Below are 14,006 nucleotides of genomic sequence, written 5' to 3' on the forward strand. Positions count from 1 at the left end.
TGACCAAATACTTATTTACCACCATAATTTACAAATAAATTCATTAAAAATCCTACAATGTGATTTTCTGGAGAAAAAAAATCTAATTTTGTCTGTCATAGTTGAAGTGTACCTATGATGAAAATTACAGGCCTCTCTCATCTTTTTAAGTGGGAGAACGTGCACAATTGGTGGCTGACTAAATACTTTTTTGCCCCACTGTATATATACGCTCCACAAAGCACATCACCATTACTATGCACTTTCTGATCACATTCACACACACACACACACACACACACACACACACACACACACACACACACACACACACACACACACACACACACACACACACACACACACACACACACACACACACACACACACCCGCAAAGCCATTCCAACCATACCATGAAACACACATAGCCCACCATATACTGTATGCCTCCCTCTTCTCCTCTCCAGCATACCCACATTCCTTGCCAACGTCCCAGAGAGCCCTCTGCACCAGCTGGCTGGACTTTGAGTCACCTTGGCAACACTACCAGGAAGTTGCCCAGGCTTCACTGGCACATCTGAAAGGATGCCACTTCCTGATTGATTAGCTTCTTTCTCTCTCTCTGCAGCCGTTGTCCCATTTGGCAATGGCCACTCTTCCCCATTCACCAACTAATCCAATGAAAAGAAAAAGGGCAGCACACTCAACTTATCACTGGGGAGACTGCAGACTACAATAGGCTACAGTAGCTGTGTCTGGTTTGGCACCTATTCAATAATTTTCTGTAAATCCGTAACCGGGAAAAAACGTTTGTTACCGTTATATTTTTAAAAGTAGTACAATTATCATTGCAGTTGTCCAATATGAGACACAAGAACAATCACATTATTTTCTCCCCAATTTCGTGATAACCAATTGGTCGACGGAAGCCAGCCGCACCAATGTGTCGGAGGAAATACCTTTCGGCTGGCGACGGAAGTCAACTTGCATGCGCCTGACAAGGAGTCGCTAGAGTGCAAGGGGACAAGGACATCCCAGCTGGCCAAACCCTACCCTAACCCGGGCGATGCTGGGCCAACTGTGCGCTGCCTCATGGCTCTCCGAGTTGTGGCCGTCTGCGACACAGCCGGGATCGAACCCGGATCTGTAGTGATGCCTTTAGCACTGTAATGCTATACCTTAAACTGCGCCACTCGGGAAGCCAAAAAAAAAATAATTCTGTATAGAGTCTTGCCTGGCAACTGATGACTTCCTAAAATCAATACAGTAATAGACTGCTTTCTGTGGGTTTCATCTCACGAATGCCAAACACACCATTTTAGGTTGGAGTGTAAACTTGGTTTGGGGAACTCTGTATAGTAATTGATATCAAATCAAATCAAATTTTATTGGTCACATACACATGGTTAGCAGATGCTAATGTGAGTGTAGCAAAATGCTTGTGCTTCTAGTTCCAACAGTGCAGTAATATCTAACAAGTAATCTAACAAATTCACAATGACTACCTTATACACACAATGTAAAGGGATGGAATATGAATATGTACATATGAATTTATGAATACGCAATGTCTGTGCAGTGTAGGCAAGATGCAATAGATGATATAAAATACAGTATATACATATGAGATGAGTAATGTAGGATGTGTAAGCATTATTAAAGTGACGTTATTTAACTTCTTGCGTCGAGCCATCCCGGATCCGGGATCGTGAATACAGCCTCAAGCTCATTACCATAACGCAACGTTAACTATTCATGAAAATCGCAAATGAAATGAAATGAATCTATTTGCTCTCAAGCTTAGACTTTTGTTAACAACACTGTCATCTCAGATTTTCAAAATATGCTTCTCAACCATAGCAAACTAGCATTTAGCGTTTAGCATTAGCATTTAGCGTTAGCATTTAGCATTAGCATTTAGCATTAGCATTAGCAGGCAACATTTTCACAAAAACCAGCAAAAACATTCAATAAATAATTTACCTTTGAAGAACTTAGGATGTTTTAAATGAGGAGACTCACAGTTAGATAGCAAATGTTCCGTTTTCCTGAAATTAGTTGTGCAGGAGAAATCGGTCCGTTTTCTGCGTCATGTTTGGCTACCAAAAAAAAACGAAAATTCATTCATCCAAACGCCAAACTTTCTTCCACATTAACTCCATAATATCGACTGAAACATGGTAAACGTTGTTTAGAATCAATCCTCAAGGTGTTTTTCACATATCTCTTCATGATATATAATTCCTGGAAGTCTCCTCTCTGTCTCAATCACATGGATGATTGCGAGCAGCTTGGAGATTACGCAACAATTTCAACAAAGGACACTGGCGGACCCCTGGTAAATGTAGTCTCTTATGGCCAATCTTCCAATGATATGCCTACAAATACGTCACAATGCTGCAGACAACTTGGAGAAACGATAGAAAGGGCAGGCTAATTCGTGGCGCTTTCACAGCCATATAAGGAGACAATGGAAAACAGAGCCTCAAAAATTCTGCTCATTTCCTGTTTGAGGTTGCATCTTGGTTTCGCCTGTAAGATCAGTTCTGGGGCACCCACAGATAATATCTTTGCAGTTTTGAAAACGTCAGAGTGTTTTCTTTCCAAAGCTGGCAATTATATACATAGTCGAGCATCTTTTTGTGACAAAATATTGCGCTTAAAACGGGCACGTTTTTTTATCCAATAATGAAATAGCGCCCCCCTAGCTTCAACTGGTTTTAAAGTGGCTAGTGATACCATAATTAAATCCATTTATAAAAGTGGCCAGTGATTTGAGTCTGTATGTTGACAGAGGCCTCTCTATGTTAGTGATGGCTGTTTAACAGACTGATGGCCTTGAGGTAGAAGCTGTTTTTCAGTCTCTCAGTCCCAGCTTTGATGCACCTGTACTGACCCTGCCTTTCAGATGATAGCAGGGTGAACAGGGAGTGGCTCGGGTGGTTGTTGTCTTTCATGATCTTTTTGGTCTTCTTGTGACAGCGGGTGCTGTAGATGTGCTGGAGTGCAGGTAGTTTGCGTTGTTCAGACCGCACTACCCCCTGGAGAGTCTTGCGGTTGAGGGCGGTGCAGTTGCCATATCAGACGGTGATACAGCCCGACAGGATGCTCTCGATTGTGCATCTGTAGAAGTTTGTGAGTGTTTTAGGTGACAAGCCAACAAGCCAAAGAGGCGCTGTTGCACCTTCTTCACCACACTGTCTGTGTGGGTGGACCATTTCAGTTTTTCCGTGATGTGTACGCTGAGGAACTTTCCACCATCTCCGCTACTGTCCCATCGATGTGGATAGTGCTCCCTCTGCTATTTCCTGAAGTCCACCATCACCTCCTCCCTGTAGGTTGTCTCGTCATTGTTGGCAATCAAGCCTACCACTGTAGTGTCGTCTGCATTTTGGTCCTCCTCTTCTTCCACAAACGAGAAATGTTACAAATAAACCTTTTTTTTTTAAAGAGGGGGGGGTTCAGTGTGAAAAGGGGGACCCTGGGGAAAAAAGGTTGGGAACCCTGTGTAGAACAATATTGCTGCTTAACATCTACTGTATGTCTATGGTTTATGTTCAAGATTCTTTAAAAAAAGACAGAAGTTGTTTATTTCTAAAGTTTTAACTCCTCTACTTCTTTGAATAGAATAATTTGTGTTTTCCCTACACTCAATCTAATTATTTGTTGTCATGTAAAGTTGCTGAAAGTAGCTTGTCTTGATCCAAGAAGCGTGAAGCCGGCAGATCCCAAACTGAATGGTAATCAGATCACTGAAAGGAGTTTGATAAACGACCAGTGACAACCACTGGCCCCCAGAGGATGTGAAGGGTCACCAGATGTCAAGGCTGGGGGCCAGGGGTCAGCCCATTCAGAGCCGCTCAATCATTAAATGCCATCTTTGTGCCATCTTGAAGGATCTCACGGTATGGAGCGGTTCCATTGGATTCTTCCCAGTTTCCAACAGCAAAATCAATATAATTGTTTGTGTCTATAATTGCTTTTGTTTGTGAAGCAAACCACCATTTTGAACAACCCAAATAACTTTTCTATTGAAGATTTCCAATTTTCATAGTGGGACTAACACAAAAAATACATATTGGTGTGTCATTGTGTCTATGCAATTAAATTCATGCAAAATGGAAACATTTCAATACATCCGCAAAGCCTTTTGTTGAAGAGGTCATAAACTAAATAAAAGGCTGTGTTACTGTAATATGGTCAATGTTAGCTAATTATGTATCAAGTAAAACCTAAAACACAAAACTATTTTTACATCTCGTTGATTTTCTATGAAAACAACCTTCTAGTGTTGGACTTCACTGAAAAGAAACATGCAAAATTCTTGATGACATCTCACATTTGGGGACTTTATATTGCATTTGGTGATTTCTCATGTTATCTCATGTGTGAAGTATGTAGTCTCGGGCGTTTCAATCTTTGTTGTCCTGCGCCTGCCGCCCAAATTTCCATCATAAATATTTCACCCTGGCTGACCCAGCGCCTTTCTCCCCATTGGAGGCCCCTGATTAGAACGCACACATGCATGTGCAGATAGACCCAGCCGCAAGGACAATGTCAGGACTGTGTGTGTGTGTGTGTGTGTGTGTGTGTGTGTGTGTGTGTGTGTGTGTGTGTGTGTGTGTGTGTGTGTGTGTGTGTGTGTGTGTGTGTGTGTGTGTGTGTGTGTGTGTGTGTGTGTGTGTGTGTGTGTGTGTGTGTGTGTCAGAATTTCAAGACAAATGCATAGCATACCCCTTTTAATATGCTCTAATTATTCAACAAGCCCCCTTTCTTTCTCTTTATCCCGCATTCTCTCATCCCAATTCACTGCAGCAGACACTGTTGGCTCCAGAGTGACTAACTCTATTGAAAAGTCACTCAGTCAGAGAACAGACTGTGTTTTGTCTGCTCTCTCTCTCTCATTCTCTCTCTCCCTTTCTCTATCTTTTTTTGTCCTCTCCCAACCTTCTCTGTTCTACAGCATTGAGGTCAGATGCCGAAAAAGCCAAATGATCACAGAATTGTGAGAGAAATATTGATCGTTCTTGAGACGCTTTCCTGAATCCTAAATATGTCTAAAATTAGAAAAGCATACAGATGTCTTATCTTAATTTGATCACTCTGTTGTTGGTGAGATTTGTCCAAGTGTTGAGCTTACCGTGAAATGCTTACTTACAAGCCCTTAACCAACAGTGCAGTTCAATAAGAGTTAAGAAATTATGTACAAAATAAACTAAAGTAAAAAAATATAATAATAAAAAGTAACACAATAACATAACAATAACAAGGCTATAGACAGGGGATACTGAGTCAGTGTGCGGGGGTACAGCTTAGTTGAGGTAATTTGTAGGTAGGGGTGAAGTGTCTGTGCATAGATAATAAACAGCGAGTAGCAGCAGTGTACAAAACAAATGGAGGGGGGGGGGGATCAATGTTAATAGTCTGGTGGCCATTTGATTAATAGTTCAGCAGATTTATGGCTCGGGGTAGAAAATTGTCCCAGTGATTTACTGGGCCATATGTATTACCCTCTGTAGCAGCTTACAGTCAGATGCCGAGCTGGATGCTCTCGCTGATGCAGCTGCAGAACGTTTTGAGGATCTGGGGACCCATGCCAAATCTTTTCAGTCTCCTGAGGAGGAAAAGGTTTTGTCGTGCCCTCTTCACGACTGTCTTGGTGTTTGGACCAGGATAGTTTGCTGGTGAGGTGGATAGCAAGGAACTTGAAACTCTCAAGCCACTCTACTACTAGCCCTGTCGATGTTAATGGGGGCCTGTTCGGCCTGCCGTTTCTTGTAGTTCATGACCAGCTCCTTTGTCTTGCTTACATTGAGGGAGAGGTTGTTGTCCTGGCACCACACTGCCAGTTCTCTGATCGCCTCCCTATAGGTTGCTCCATCGTTATCGGTGAGCAGGCCTACTACCACTGTTGTGTCGTCCGCAAACTTAATGATGGTGTTGGAGTCGTGTTTGGCCACACAGTCGTGGGTAAACAGGGAGGAAAGGGCAGTGTGGAGTGCGATTTAGATTGTGTCATCTGTGGATGTGTTGGGGGAGTATACGAATTGGAGTGGGTCTAGGGTATCCGGAAGGATAATGTTGATGTGAGCCATCACCAGCCTTTCAAAGCACTTCATGGCTACCGACATGAGTGCTACAGGGCAGTAATCATTTAGGCAGGTTACCTTTGCTTTCTTGGGCACAGGGACTATGGTGGTCTGCATGAAACATGTAGGTATTACACACTCGGTCAGGGAGAGGTTGAAAATGTCAGTGAAGTCACTTGCCAGGTGGTCAGCGCATGCTTTGACTACACGTCCTGGTATTCCGTCTGGCCCCGCGGCTATGTGAGTGTTGCTCACATCGGCTACCGACAGCGCTATCACACAGTCATCCAGAACAGCTGGTGCTCTCGTGCATGCTTCAGCGTTGCTTGCCTCGAAGCGAGCATAAAAGGCATTTAGCTCGTTTGGTAGGCTTGCATCACTGGGCAACTCATGTCTGGGTTTCCCTTTGTATTCCGTAATAGTTTTTAAGCCCTGCCACATCTGACGAGTGTCAGAGCAGGTGTAGTAGGATTCAAACTTAATCCTGTATTGACGCTTTGTTTGTTTGATGGTTCATCTGAGGGCATAGTGGAATTTCTTATAAGCGTCTGGATTAGTGTCCTGCTCTTTGAAAGCGGCAGCTCTAGCCTTTAGCTCGATGCGGATGTTGCCTGTAATCCATGGCTTCTAGTTGGGATATGTACGTACGGTCGCTGTGGGGATGACATTGTCAATGCACTTATTGATGAAGCCGATGACTGAGGTGGTGTACTCCTCAATGCCATTGGATTAATCCCGGAACATATTCCAGTCTGTGCTAGCAAAACAGTCCTGTAACGTAGCATCCGCTTCATTTTACCACTTCCGTATTAAGCGAGTTATTGGTACTTTCTGCTTAAGTTTTTGCTTGTAAGCAGGAATCAGGAGGATAGAATTTTGGTCAGATTTGCCAAATGGGGGGCAGGGGAGAGCTTTGAATTCATCTCTGTGTGTGGAGTAAAGGTGGTAAAGGATTTTTTTCCCTCTGGTTGCACATGTGACATACTGGTAAATTTTTTTATAAAACTGATTTAAGTTTGCCTGCATTAAAGTCCCCGGCCACTAGGAGCACCGCTTCGCTTCTGGATGAGCATGTTCTTGTTATCTTATGGCCTTATAGAGTTGGTTGAGTGAGCTCTTAGCGCCAGCATTGGCCTGTGGTGTTAAATAGACGGCTACGAATAATATATATGAGAACTCTCTTCATAGGTAGTGTGGTCTACAGCTTACCATAAGGTACTCTACGTCAGGCGAGCAATACCTCGAGATTTCTTTAATATTAGACATTGCGCACCAGCTGTTATTGACAAAAAGACACACACCCCCACCCCTCGTATTACCAGACATAGCTTCTTCTATGTTCTGCCGGTGCATGGAAAATCCCACCAGCTCTATATTATCCATGTCGTTGTTCAGCCACAACTCGGTGTAACATAAGATATTACTGTTTTTAATGTCCCGTTGGTAGGATAATTGTAATCATAGATCATCAAATTTATTTTCCAATGATTGCATGCTAGTCAGAAGAACGGATGGCAGTGGGAATTTACACGTTCCCCTACGGATTCTCAGAAGGCAGCCCGACCTGCGCCCCCTTTTCCTTCGTCTTTTCTTCAAGCAAATGACGGGGATTTGGGCCTGTTGCCGGGAAAGCTGTATATCCTTCTAGTCGGACTCGTTAAAGGAAAAAGCCTCTTCCGGTTCGTGGTGAGGAATTGCTGTTCTGATGTCCAGAAGTTATTTTTGGTCATAAGTAGCAGCAACATTATGTACAAAATAAGTAAAGTAATAAGTTACAAACAATGCAAAAAAAACAAAAAAATAGCACAGTTGGTTAGGAGCATGTAAAATGTCAGCCATCCTCTAAAATCACAGAAAACCAACAGTCTCTTTTTCTCTCGTTCGCTCGCTCACTCAAAAGCTAAAGCAAGGACAGAATAGATGCCCTACTACTGTGGGATCTACTACTATGACATTCAAATGTACAAAAATGGATCTGAAATGTTTTATACATTTTCAAAAAATTCTGAAACCTGTTTTCACTTTGTCATTAGGGAGTATTGTGTGTAGACGGATGAGGAAAACATTATTTAATCCATTTTAGAATAAGGCTGTAACATAACATTTTTTAAAAAGAGAAGTGGTCTGAATACTTTCTGAATGTACTGTATATACAAAAGTGTGTGGACACCTCTTCAAATTAGTGGATTCGGCTATTTCAGCCACACCCATTGCAGACAAGTGTATAAAATCGAGCACACAGCCATGCGATCTCCATAGACAAACATTGGCAGTAGAATGGCCTTACTGAAGTGCTCAGTGACTTTCCATGTGTAACCGTCATAGGATGCCACCTTTCGAACAAGTCCGTTTGTCAAATTTCTGCCCTGCTAGAGCTTCCCTGGTCAACTGTAAGTGCTGTTATTGTGAAGTGGAGATTGTTGTGGAAGAACTAGTTCCAACTTCAAGTGGAAAGCCTTCCCAGAAGAGTGGAGGCAGTTATAGCAGCAAAGGGGGGTCCAACTCTATATTAATGCCCATGATTTTGGAAGGAGATGTTCAACGAGCAGGTGTCCACATACTTTTGGTCATGTAGTGTAAATTATGCACTTGTTAATTGCATTGTATATATTGTATACATCCAATAATCTTTCAGGTATAAGATTTTGATGCTGCAGTTGGTTAAGTTTAATTTAATTTGAATCAAACTATTGCTTGTTGTGGTAGAGAGTTGACATCACCCCCCCTCTCTCTCAGGATAGAAGATTTGGTAATCAATTTGTGAAGGTTTATCAATATTAATCGAACGCATACTTAAAAAATAAATACATATCTTAAACAAAGGACAAATAGGTTTAAAATTGCATTCCTTTCTTTCTTACAGCTTAAAACATAAAAAATAATGACTATCAGTTCACTCTCCTATCCCTGTTGGTTCGATTTTTATTTAGGTTTTATTAAATTCAAGTAATAAAATCCATATTCCCTCCAAAGTTTCCCTCCAATGTTTCCCTCCAAAACAAGACAGCTAGATGACTTGGAGGGGGTTGGGGAACGATAAAAGCACTGGTAGTAATATGTATAGAAACTATCTACACAGAGTGCATTAAGTGCAAGATATTAAATTCCATTTGGTCTACTCTCAACCCCAGAAACAAATGTTTTTAGTCAGTCTAAATCTTTAGATAATGATCAGTTGCATTGCTCAGATAGTGATAGGGTGCTGTGACGAGGGAGAAATGTGACAGGGACCTTCACACCACAACAACAGAGAAACGGCAGGGGCGGCAGGGGCGGCAGGGTGGTTAGAGTGTTGGACTAGTAACCGGAAGGTTGCAAGTTTAAACCCCCGATCTGACAAGGTACAAATCTGTCGTTCTGCCCCTGAACAGGCAGTTAACCCACTGTTCCTGGGCCGTCATTGTAAATAAGAAGTTGTTCTTAACTGACTTGCCTAGTTAAATAAAGGTAAAAAAATAAATAAAAAAAACACACGTATAATAGGCTCTGTTGTGGTACCAGTGGGTGACAGACCTGTGTGGTTATAAGTCAAATACTTTCAGTTGTGTTAAAAGTAAAGTACACAGAGAAGTAGATACAGTGTAATGTGTAGCTTTTCCCTTCGTATGAAATTATGGGAACCAAGACCAACTTAAATCAGATCATTCATATTACCAAAGAGCAGCCTCTCTGGGAACGCCAATAACTTCAGAAAAAAGTTTACAACAAATACAAAGTTGTCAACATCTTTGCAATTGATACAAACAAATGACGTATAAAAAAGATGCTTCAAATGAAAATGGAGATGACTGCATTAATATATACAGTGCATTTGGAAAGTATTCAGACCCCTTCACTTTTTCCATATTTTGTTACTTTACAGCCTTATTCGAAAATGGATTAAATTAAAAATGTTCCTCATCAATCTACACCCAATATCCATAATGACAAAGAAAAACAGGTTATTAGATTTTTTTGCAAATATATTTAAATATATTTATTTTAAAATTAAATATCACATCTACATAAGTATTCAGACCCTTTACTCAGTTCTTTGTTGAAGCACCTTTGGCAGCGATCAGCCTCGAGTCTTCTTGGGTATAATGCTACAACCTTGGCACACCTGTATTTGGGGAGTTTTTCCCATTCTTCTCTGCAGATCCACTCAAGCACTGTCAGGGAGCATCGGTGCACAGCTATTTTCAGGTCTCTCCAGAGATGTTCGATCGGGTTCAAGTCTAGGCTTTGGCTGGGCCACTCAAGGACATTCAGAGGCTTGTCCCGAAACCCAGTCTCCCAGTCCCTGAAGCCAAGTCTCCCTGCCACTGAAAAACATCCCCACAGCATGATGCTGCCAGCATCGTGCTTCACCATAGGAATGGTGAGAGGGTTCCTTCAGATGTGACGCTTGGCATTGAGGTTTCATCAGACCAGAGAATATTGTTTCTCATGGTCTGAGAGTCCTCCAAGCAGGCTGTCATGTGCCTTTTACTGCAGAGAAAAGTGGCTTACGTCTGGCCACTAAACACCTGATTGGTGGAGTTGCTGCAGAGATTGTTGTCCTCTTGGAAGGTTCTCCCATCTCCACAGAGGAAGTCTGGAGCTCTGTCAGAGTGACCATCGATTTCTTGGTCACCTCCCTAACCAAGTCCCTTCTCCCCCAATTGGCCAGTTTGGCCTGGTAGCCAGGTCTAGGATGAGTCTTTGTGGTTCCAAACTTCTTCCATTTAGGAATGATGGAGGTCAATGTGTTCTTTTGTTCTCTTTTTAATCCATTTTAGAATAAGGCTGTGACGTAACAAAATGTGGATAAAGTCTAGGGGTCTGAATACGTTCTGTATGCACTGTAAATACACAAAGTACACACACACAAGTATGGACATACACACATACACAGAGAGAGAGAGGCATCCATATACCAAATAAATATACACAGTGTTTAATATACACATGCAAAGTGTCATAGTCACAGAAGGACAATGTTTAAAGATACTGCATTCACAAGCCAGTGAGAATACTGTGAACACAGACTCATGAGAAGATGAGTAAACTCTACAACAGAGAAAATCTGGTTCACTGTTTGAAGCATGGGAACTAACAAACCTTTGTTTTGTAATCAATGATCACATTGTGCTAAGAATGAGGACAATTTACAATACTTACACACTCACACACACCGCTGACTACTCCCTAAATTGGCAAAAGCATCCACTCTGTTCTCTGAAACTATGCTGTGTGCTGAACTGCAGGTGTAAACTGGAACTGCAAAAATACAACGTGTAGACTTCACCATGAAATGCTTACTTACGAGCCCTTTCCCAACAATGCAAAGTTAAAAAGTAAGAACATTTGCACCAAAACAAAAGCTATATACAAGGAGTAAATTATGGAGTCAATGTCCTGGGGGATTGAGGTAATATGGACATGTAGGTTTGGTCAAAAGTGACTAGTTAATCAGGATTGTGTGTGTGTGTCGTCAATATGCATGTCTTTTGTGTGTGTGAGCATGTGTGAGCGTGTGTATGTGTGTGTGTGTGTGTGTGTGTGTGTGTGTGTGTGTGTGTGTGTGTGTGTGTGTGTGTGTGTGTGTGTGTGTGTGTGTGTGTGTGTGTGTGTGTGTGTGTGTGTGTGTGTGTGTGTGTGTGTGTGTGTGTGCGTTGGAGTGTCAGTGTGGTATATGTGAGTGTGTGGGTAGAGTCCAGTGAGTGTGCATAGTGCAGTGCAAGAGAATCAGTGCAACAACGAAAAATAGTACGTCAATACAAATAGTCCGAGTAGCCATTTGATCAACTGTTCAGTCTTATGGCTAGAAGCTGTTCAGGAGCCTTTTGGTCCTAGACTTGGCACTCCAGTACAGCTTTGACATGTGGTAGCAGAGAGAAGTCCATGACTTGGGTCGCTGGAGTCTGACAATTTATAGAGCCTTCCTCTGACACGCCTAGTATAGAGGTCCTGGATGGCAGGGAGCTCGGCCCCAGTGATGTACTGGGCCGTACGCACTACACTCTGTAGCGTCTTGCGGGCGGATACCAAGCAGTTTCCATACCAAGCGGTGATACAGCCAGTCAAGATGCTCTCAATGTAGAACTTTTTGAGGATCTGAGGGCCCATGTCAAATCTTTTCAGCCTCCTGACGGGGAAGAGGCATTGTCGTGCCCTCTTCACGACTGTGTTTGTGTGTTTGGACCATGATAGGTCCTTAGGGATGTGGACATCGAGGAACGTGAAGCTCTCAACTATCTCCACTACAGCCTCGTCGATGTGAATGGGGGCTTGCTCTGTTTCCTGTAGTCCCCGTTCAGCTCTTTTGCCTTGATGACGTTTGTTGTACTGGCACCAACTGCCAGGTCGCTGTCTCATCATCGTCGGTGATCAGGCCTAGCATTGTCGTGTCGTTGGCAAAATGAATAATGGGGTTGGAGTCGTGTGACGGCCATGCAGTCGTGTGTGAACAGGGTGTACAAGAGGGGACTAAGCACGTTCCCCTGAGGGGCCCCTGTGTTGAGGGTCAATGTGATGGATGTGTTGTTTCCTACCCTCACCATCCGCTCTCATGCATGGTTCAGTATGGCTTACCTCGAAGCCAGCATAGAAGGCATTTCGCTCATCTGATAGGCTTGTGTCACTGAGCTGCTCGTGGCTGGGTTTCCTTTTGTAATCAGTGATTTGCAAGCCCTGCCACATCCGACAAACATCAAATAGTAGTATTTGATCTTTGTCCTGTATTGACGCTTTGCCTGTTTGATTGTCCATCGGAGGCCTTAGAGGGATTTCTTATAAGCATCCGGATAAGTGTCCCGCTGCTTGAAAGGGGCAGCTCTTACCTTTAGCTCAGTCGGATGTTGCCTGTAATCCATGATTTCTGGTTGGGATATATACGTATGGTCACTGTGGAAATCATTGATTTTATGGATACGCATGTACTGTACAGTGTATGTATTCATTTGTTTGTGTGCAGGATGCACAATGTGCAAATGAATGCATATTCATAGCAATAGTGCCCATGACTAAGTTTAGCCACTAATATATTCATATTGTCATTGTCATTGACTCTTACGGTTTCCTCTGTTTCCTTGAAATGCTGATCCTTGAATTGCCCCAGGGAGAACAAAGCTCTGTCCTTACAGAGACAATGGTGTCTGAGGCATTGTCATAACTCAAATCAGAAGAAGGCCTTTTCCTGCTTTTCAACACACGCAGAAATGCATGTAGACACACACACCATAGGCCGTATAAAACACACACATTGCAGAGAGAAACAGAAGCATGCACACACACACACACACACATACGTACAGTATCAGTCAAAAGTTGACACACCTACTCATTCCATTTTTGTAACTATTTTATACAGTGTAGAATAATAGCGAAGACATCAAATCTATGAACACATATAGAATCATGTAGTAACCAAAAAAGTGTTAAACAAATCTAAATGTATTTTATATTTTAGGTTCTTCAAAGCTAGCCTTTGCCTTGATGACAGCTTTGCACACTCTTGGCATTCTCTCAACCAGCTTCATGAAGTAGTCACTTGGAATGCATTTCAATTAACAGGTGTGCCTCGTTAAAAGTTAATTTGTGGAAATTATTTTATTCTTAAAAATTGTTAGCCAATCAGTTGTGTTGTGACAAGGTAGGGGTGCTATACAGAAGATAGTGCTATTTGGTAAAATGTCAAGTCCATTTTATGGCAAGAACAGCTCAAATAAGTAGAGAGAATCAACAGACTATCATCACTTTAAGACATGAAGGTCAGTCAAAGCGGAAAATTTCAAGAACTTTGAACGTTTCTTCAAAACCATCAAGCGCTATGATGAAACTGGCTCTCATGAGGACCTCCACAGGAAAGGAAGACCCAGAGTTACATTTGCTGCAGAGGATAAGTTCGTTAGAGTTACCAGCCTCAGAAATTGCAACCAAAATACATTTTTCACAGAGTTCAAGTAATAGACACA

The sequence above is a fragment of the Oncorhynchus keta genome, chromosome 24 (genome assembly GCF_023373465.1).
Source record: "Oncorhynchus keta strain PuntledgeMale-10-30-2019 chromosome 24, Oket_V2, whole genome shotgun sequence".
Classification (NCBI taxonomy): Eukaryota; Metazoa; Chordata; class Actinopteri; order Salmoniformes; family Salmonidae; genus Oncorhynchus; species Oncorhynchus keta.